Genomic DNA, 7,117 nt, shown 5'->3' with positions numbered 1-7,117 from the left:
CAAAAGTTTCCTGTGATACTGGAAGGAGTAATTATTTAGTCATATAAATAAAGGTAAAACTAGTTGACATATTAGATGCTACAAATGCCAACAACTGAATCCAATAGAAAAGTGAAAAGGTAGTAAATAGACCTTAGTGCCGCAACTACATCTGGAGCACTTTTTCATAGCTTCGGAATGTCCAACTGAAAGCCGGCAACGTTCAGCCAAAGCAATTTGGATACTAAATCATCATATATAAATATATACATATGTGGATAAGAAATTTACAGCTTGACACAAGATGAACCAGCATTTGTTGATTTAACCTGAGGATATCCTCCTCGAGCTATGGCTTTGAAGTCACTTAGGTGGCGATTGATTGCGCTTCAAAACGCAATTTGTTCAGCGTTTGCGTTTTGAAGCTGAGTTTTGAAGCCGAGTCAAACACAACGAAACTCAATTTTTTGAAATTGCGTTATGCAATTGCGTTTAGAAACGCAAATATGAAAAGCAGTTAAAAGAAGCTTTTCCAATTTGCTTTTGCGGGAGAAGCGAACTACCGAAAAACGGCTCAATGAAAAGATCAAAATGCCCCGATCTATTTTCTTCTCTTCTTTCTCTTCTTCTCTTCAACGAACATGGCGGAAACTCGCACAGTCTCTCTGTCTCTCTCTCTCACAGCTCTCTCTCTCTTCTTCTCTACTCTGTCGACAGAACCTCGCACATCTCTCTCTTTCTCTCTCTCTCTTTCTCCATCTTTAGCTAGAAACTCTGGTTCATCTGAAACCCTAGAATAGAAAACCAGTATTATTATTCAGATGTGTGGAGTGTCGACTACGGCTGCTAGTAAAGAAGACGGAGAGATTTGGTGACCAACGAAACCGTCAAAATCAAGGACAAAAAAACACATTTTTTTTCTCTTCGAGGATCGCATTCCAAAGGTACCCTCATCGTTTCTATTTCTCCAATTTTCCTTTTTGGTTTCCAAATCTTGGTAGATTTTTTTAGTTTGATCTTTTTAAAACTTTAATCTCGTTTTGCATCAAGTTTAGTAGTTTTTTCAGTTGAAATTCGATTAAATCTCTTGGTTAGTTTCAGATTAATTTCATTTGAGTTATTTCGATTCGTGAACTAGTAGCTTATCGATTTCTTTCGCAATTTTTTATCTTGAATTCGACTCTTGGACTCTGGATCTCTCTGTTTTATCTTTTTCAGCAAATTTAGATGACAAAGTTAACTTTTGATCTGATATTTTAGAATTTTTTTTGAATATTCTTTTGTTTTTTGTTCATTTTTGCCTCTGTTACTAAGGGATCCATGTACATAGTGCTGAATTGCTCTATTTTATAGCTGAATCTCTGTGTTTTTCGTTTTTTTTGTTCTTTAAATTCAGATTTACAAGGAAATTTTTGTTCTTGTCTGATTCAAAATGGTATCGTCGATCGAAAGAAGATCTAGTTTTAGGAGTGACTCTTTCTCAGAGAGAAGAGATTCTGAGAATGAAATAGGAACTGGATCTCTCTCAATTATCATGTTTGGAGCTTCAAGTGATCTTGCCAAGAAGAAACAATTTCCAGCTCTTTACAGTCTTTACCGACAGGTTTGTTTGTCTCTACCATTAGAAATGTTCATATTGTAAATAAAAAATGAAACAAATATGGCCTTTCAATTGTTCATCAATTTTTGTTAGGTAAACTAACTACCAGTATCATTTTTGGTGGATACATTAGTAGATGAGATCTTTTCGATCTCTTTAAGCACACTAACTACTATAGCCATGTTGCACCATGGTCTCAATCTTGGACCATCCATGATGCCTCCACTAGCTTTTGCATTTAGAAATTTTATATCGTCCTTGGGGAAAACCTTGGAATTAAGGGTACCTCCACGGTTTTGAGTTTTTTCATCCACACATGATGCTTTAGAAGTTCCCAATTCTGTTTCAAACTTGTCTTGCTTTTGGTTTTCAGCTTCCTCTTTGCACCAAGTAAATAATGTCCAACGTCAATTGTTGAGAAAGAGAGTGATTCTCAAGTAAGTATTTATCCATCTTTTAATCAATCTTAAAAGATAGTCAAACATGAGTTGTTTAAATATGCGTAATATCTGCAAAATAACAAACCCACACCTTCAAGTGATGTCTTTCCACATATGGGGAATTCAAAATATATTATAAACAAGGTGAGAAAAGGATCAATTTTAAATTCTAACTTAATGAAACTTCAAATTTTCAACTCCCATACTTAATAAAGTTTATGCAGAAACATCAAGTGATAGAGGCCTTGAAATTAGCTTACAACTATTTTTTTATGTAGAAGAAAGTGAGAATTGAAATCCACAAATTAAGAACTATTAAGAACATTCAGAAAATGGTGGTTGTAAAGCTTATATAGTCTGTATTGTATACAATGTATGTCTTTGCATTAACCTAAGACAAGATTCAATGTTATTTATCAAAGATGCACGTGTTTGCGAGCTCACCAGATCATAAAACATGTATGATGTTAGTCATTACAAGTTTAGGAATTAAAGCTTCAGATTGTGATTCTCTAAAGGAACACTGGATGGTTTCTATCTCTTGTTTTTGTTTTTAGGTATAAATTTTGGGATTTCTGAAATGGATGGAAAAAGAATTTGCGTCAGCCCTCACCCCTGTTATGGTTGTTGAATTTTGGTGAAAAAACGACCACGCATCGATGGATTTGTAGTATGAGCAATGCCCATGCACGCTTCAGGAATATAGGGTTGCAAGTTGATTTTTCTATTTTTTGTGAATTCTTGATGTTTTGTTTTGATAGAGTTTCAGTTTAGATTTTAGAATGATAATAGTAGCAATCATTATATTTGATTGAAGACGACTTGTTTCACAATTGGTGATACAAATTAAAAATAAAACAGAATCTTTTATATCTAAGTTTATTGTAGTTTGTCCATGAAAGATTGAGCCTTTAATCACAAAATTCACAAAATTCATGAAATCGAACTCAATGTTTTTGATCTTTCTTTGGATAAACAAAAAAAAAAAAATTAGAATTCAATTAAATGATGTCAGAATATAAATGATGTCAGAATATGAATGTGTTATGTATATACGATGTAATGTAAATGTTGGATTGCGTACTATGCAGGTATTTTGTTTGTTAGGAAAATTTCATATGTCTATTTTTAAAAGGAGATGCTGTCGAAATTTCTATAGAATTATAAATTTTCTATATTTTTTTTAGAATTATAAATATTTTAAAATTAATTCAATTATTTTTTAACTTTTTATATAATTTTATTATATTTATATATATTTATTGTAATTATATATTTGTAGGGGTATTCTGATAATTTTTAATGCATTCTGGGTGCACTAGCAACCTTAAGGGTATTCTGGTCATTTTACCCTAATACAGCAGATTCTTGAAGCTGTATCAAACAGTAATTACCAAATTCTGGTCAACAGCACAGTACTTTTACAGAGTTCTATCAAAGAGGCTTTTCAATGTTTCAGCTTCTGACAACAGATTCAGACAGCAGATTGAAGAAGCTGAATCAATCAGCACCTTAGTTTTTCCATTACAAGCATTGAGTCCTTCAATATTGGTGGACTAAGAAAATCTGTGTGGAGAACTTCTCTTCTAGACGATGCTCGTCTTGCCTAGCAGAAGTTTGGAAGTTGGAATGAAAATCAGTTCAAAAGGTAAGAATACATACAATTAGAAGCTTTTTCACCCGGTGACTTCTAAGATTACGTTGCTAAAAAAACTGAAAATAGATACAGAATGAGCAAAGTTGATGTGCATAAGCACTAATCAGAGAGGGACCCGAAACTTTTCATAATGTTTTTTCCTACATTACCACATTTCGCATCCATCTCAGTGAGCAGACAGTGTCAATTCTGCAGTAGCAAGAAGTACCATGTTCTTGAAAATTTTCATAGAATTAAACATTGAAACATGGGTAATGTAAATACTATCTCAAGAATATGCTTAATAGCCTCTGCGGTATTTTTGTCTCCCACTCCTTTAAGTAAAACATCAGCATCATCTCTCTTTAAAGCGTGCACCACATGACATATCCCTGCTACTACACATCACAGAATATCATTAACTATAAGAAATAACGGTCTTCAGCTATCACGTTAAATGTTTTAGACTTGAATTATTTGTAGATAATGGATAAAAGAACAATAATATCACTTCATCCAATTGATCTTGGACCGCAAACGAGATATTTATAAAAATGTATGTCCATCAGTAATGTGATCAACAATAACCATTAATAATCAGGCAATAGGTTTTGCCAAGATTCATCACCAGTATGAGAATTTGATAAAAAAGGTGACCCATGTTCTCTTAGGTACCCTTCACTATCTTAGGAGGATAAGTGTGCATTAAAGCAGTCATACAATGCACACCAACAAGGCAGACAATCTTGCTGATTATAAGGTTAATTGTAACTTCTTATGTCCACATTGCATGGGACAATAAATAAGTGGCATTCATAACCATCATCAATGCCTTGTGCTAAATATTGGGTGCGGTCAATATGAATCTTGTGTAAATTCATTTTTTATCTTCAGATATTTACTTACTAACTCTATCCACATCATGTTCTCTCATTTTTAGAATCTTCAATTCGTACCAGACCGCTCCTTCAGACTAATGTGTCCCTTGCCATATTTGACTTTCCATCAATTTATGACCTATTTAGGTTATCCTTAGTTTCCCTCAGATATAACTATTTCTAATTATATATTTCTTAGTCTTACAACTCATCTATCTCAACCTATTCATATGAGTCACAGTCACTCTATGAACATGTTGTTATTTGACTTCCAATATTTTGAAGTAGTATTCATGAAAAAGTAATAAATAATAAACACCCTTTGCTAATTGAACCTTTAAGAAACAAGAAAATCCAAGAAAGTGATTACAGAGAGAACCACAGAGTTAAAAATAAACACTTTTGTAAATCTAAAAATTAATAGATTGGGAAATTTTGGCCAAAGGGTACTAAAATTACCAAAAATTGGCACAAACTCACCATCAAAATGTGACGATTATAGAGAGAAACAAAGCTTAAAACAACACTTGAATCAGTTCAACAATTTCTTCATGGGTACTTAAGATTACTACAAATTAGCACAAATTCTACATAAAAAATGCGACAATTACGGAGTGAAACAAACACTTGAATCAATTTTACAATGTCTTCAAGTTTGCTGATATTTTCCTCTTCTATACATATAATATTTAACTGACTGGGAAAATTTGGCCAATGGGTACTTAAGATTAATAAAAATTAGCACAAATTAAACATCAAAATTTGATTTTTCTTCATTTGATACTAACTTTTGATACTCAATAGAGTTACAGAATCTACTGTTTCAACTTCAAAAAGAAATAAAAAAATATATACCTGAAGAAGAATTCGAAGTTGTGAGAGAAACAGAGTGACTGTGAAGGATTCGGTGTTTGATGGTTTTAGCAATCCGAGGAATTATAAGTGCTCCAACTGTTCTTCTTGGAAAAACTGGAGCAGCAAAGATGGTGGCAGCAGCAGCAGCAGCCATTTCCTTTGGCGCAAGGGTAACAAAGGGCTTAAAACTACTGCTTTGGATCCTGTACTCACGGGAGTCAGGTTAAATCTGACTTTCGAATTCTTTTCGAAGTGGCACATCATCGTGGCCCACTCCGACCTAAAATCAGATCCACTATGATTCAATAACTTCGGTTCTGGATGTATGATTACCTGATTCGTCGGTTCTCTTGATTTGAATACGGGTTAAAGTTTGTGATTCGTTACTCAGGAACGAAGATAGTTGATTTTGGGAAGAAAAAAAATCAAACTTTTTTTTATTTATACTATGAGCATGAGGGTATTTTGTCATTTTTCATTAGTCAGTAAACACTAAGGTCAACGATAATGAATTCGCCACCATGAATTGTACCATGAATTGGTTTGATTCTAATCGATTTGTGCTTTGATTCCTTTTTAAAGAATTGGGTAACCCTAAACTGGAAGGATTGATGTTTGGATTCCAATAAGAATCTGATCTGATATCTTATTGGATATGATCTAGATCAATCATGACCCGATCAAATAAGAAGTTAGAAAGTATATAATTTATATTATATGTTTGTTAAAATATATAAAGTGTACATATAAAATTAGGTTTGGCCTGATATAGACCCGATTCTATTATAACTCTTTTGAAACTTATCGGATCAATCCTTATTGGAGTGTTACCAAATCAACCTTGATTTGATCTGAACACGATCCATTGACTCGGTGTGATTGTCACTGGTTCGGGTTGAACCGTAAACAGTCCGATGCTATTCAAGCCACAAAAGTCGAAACCTAACCAAAACTTGGTCCAGACCCTGCCCTATCTAGCTGTTCAGTAAGATTGGGTCAAATAAAAATCATATATGTCCAAATCCACAAGCATCCGGACTTATTTATGGGTCGGATTCAATTTAAACATATTTTCCTTTTACATAGATATTTCACAACTATTAACTTAATTACAAAAATGGCCCACTTTTTGGGTAATGGTCAAAAGACCATTTGCTATTGGAACTCTATTTTTTGGATCAAAATTAGGCCTGTCAACGGATATGTATCCGATCGGATAGTACTATATCCGAATTCGAATTCCAAAAAAAACAATACTATCCGAATTCGAATTCGAATCCGATCGGATATCCCTAACAAACATTCAAATTTGAATCCGAAAAATATATCAAATATCCGATAATATCCGATCCAATAAAAATCATACAAAATACCATCATCCTCAATCCGTCGAAGTTCACACAGTCGAAACCCACAGGTTTTCTCGGAAAAATTACTCCGACTGGTTCGGATCGGGGATCGGAGAGAGAGAGAGAGAGAGAGAGAGAGAGAGAGAGAGAGAGAGATTATGTCCCTGGATTCTGTCAGCTGGAGAAGATGTGTCGAAGTTCGCACAGTCGAAACTCGAACCCACAGATTTCCTCTTAAAAAATCAGTCCGACTGGTTTGAATTAGATCAGAGAGAGAGAGAGAGAGAGAGAGAGTGTACCTGATGCTCACTGGCCAGAAAAGACAATGGGTAGGGAGTTCGATCGAAATCAATCGGTTCCGTCAACTGGTTCAGGTTTTA

The 7,117-nt window shown here is 34.1% G+C and overlaps 1 long non-coding RNA gene across 1 annotated transcript; it reads right to left on the bottom strand.

Moving 5' to 3' along the window:
• Window positions 1–3,530: 3,530 nt before the first annotated feature.
• On the bottom strand, window positions 3,531–6,807 carry LOC147381270 (uncharacterized). Its single transcript, XR_015174708.1, has 3 exons — window positions 5,389–6,807; window positions 3,826–4,053; window positions 3,531–3,625 (listed from the first exon to the last, which is right to left on the bottom strand). It is a non-coding gene; the product is annotated as an uncharacterized LOC147381270 (long non-coding RNA).
• Between the last annotated feature and the right edge of the window lie 310 nt (window positions 6,808–7,117).

Source organism: Akebia trifoliata, unplaced genomic scaffold (assembly GCF_017979445.1).
Source record: "Akebia trifoliata isolate Shusen 1 unplaced genomic scaffold, ASM1797944v1 Contig00608_ERROPOS3031104, whole genome shotgun sequence".
In the NCBI taxonomy this organism is placed as follows: domain Eukaryota; kingdom Viridiplantae; phylum Streptophyta; class Magnoliopsida; order Ranunculales; family Lardizabalaceae; genus Akebia; species Akebia trifoliata.
This window is presented reverse-complemented; position numbering and strand designations above follow the sequence as displayed.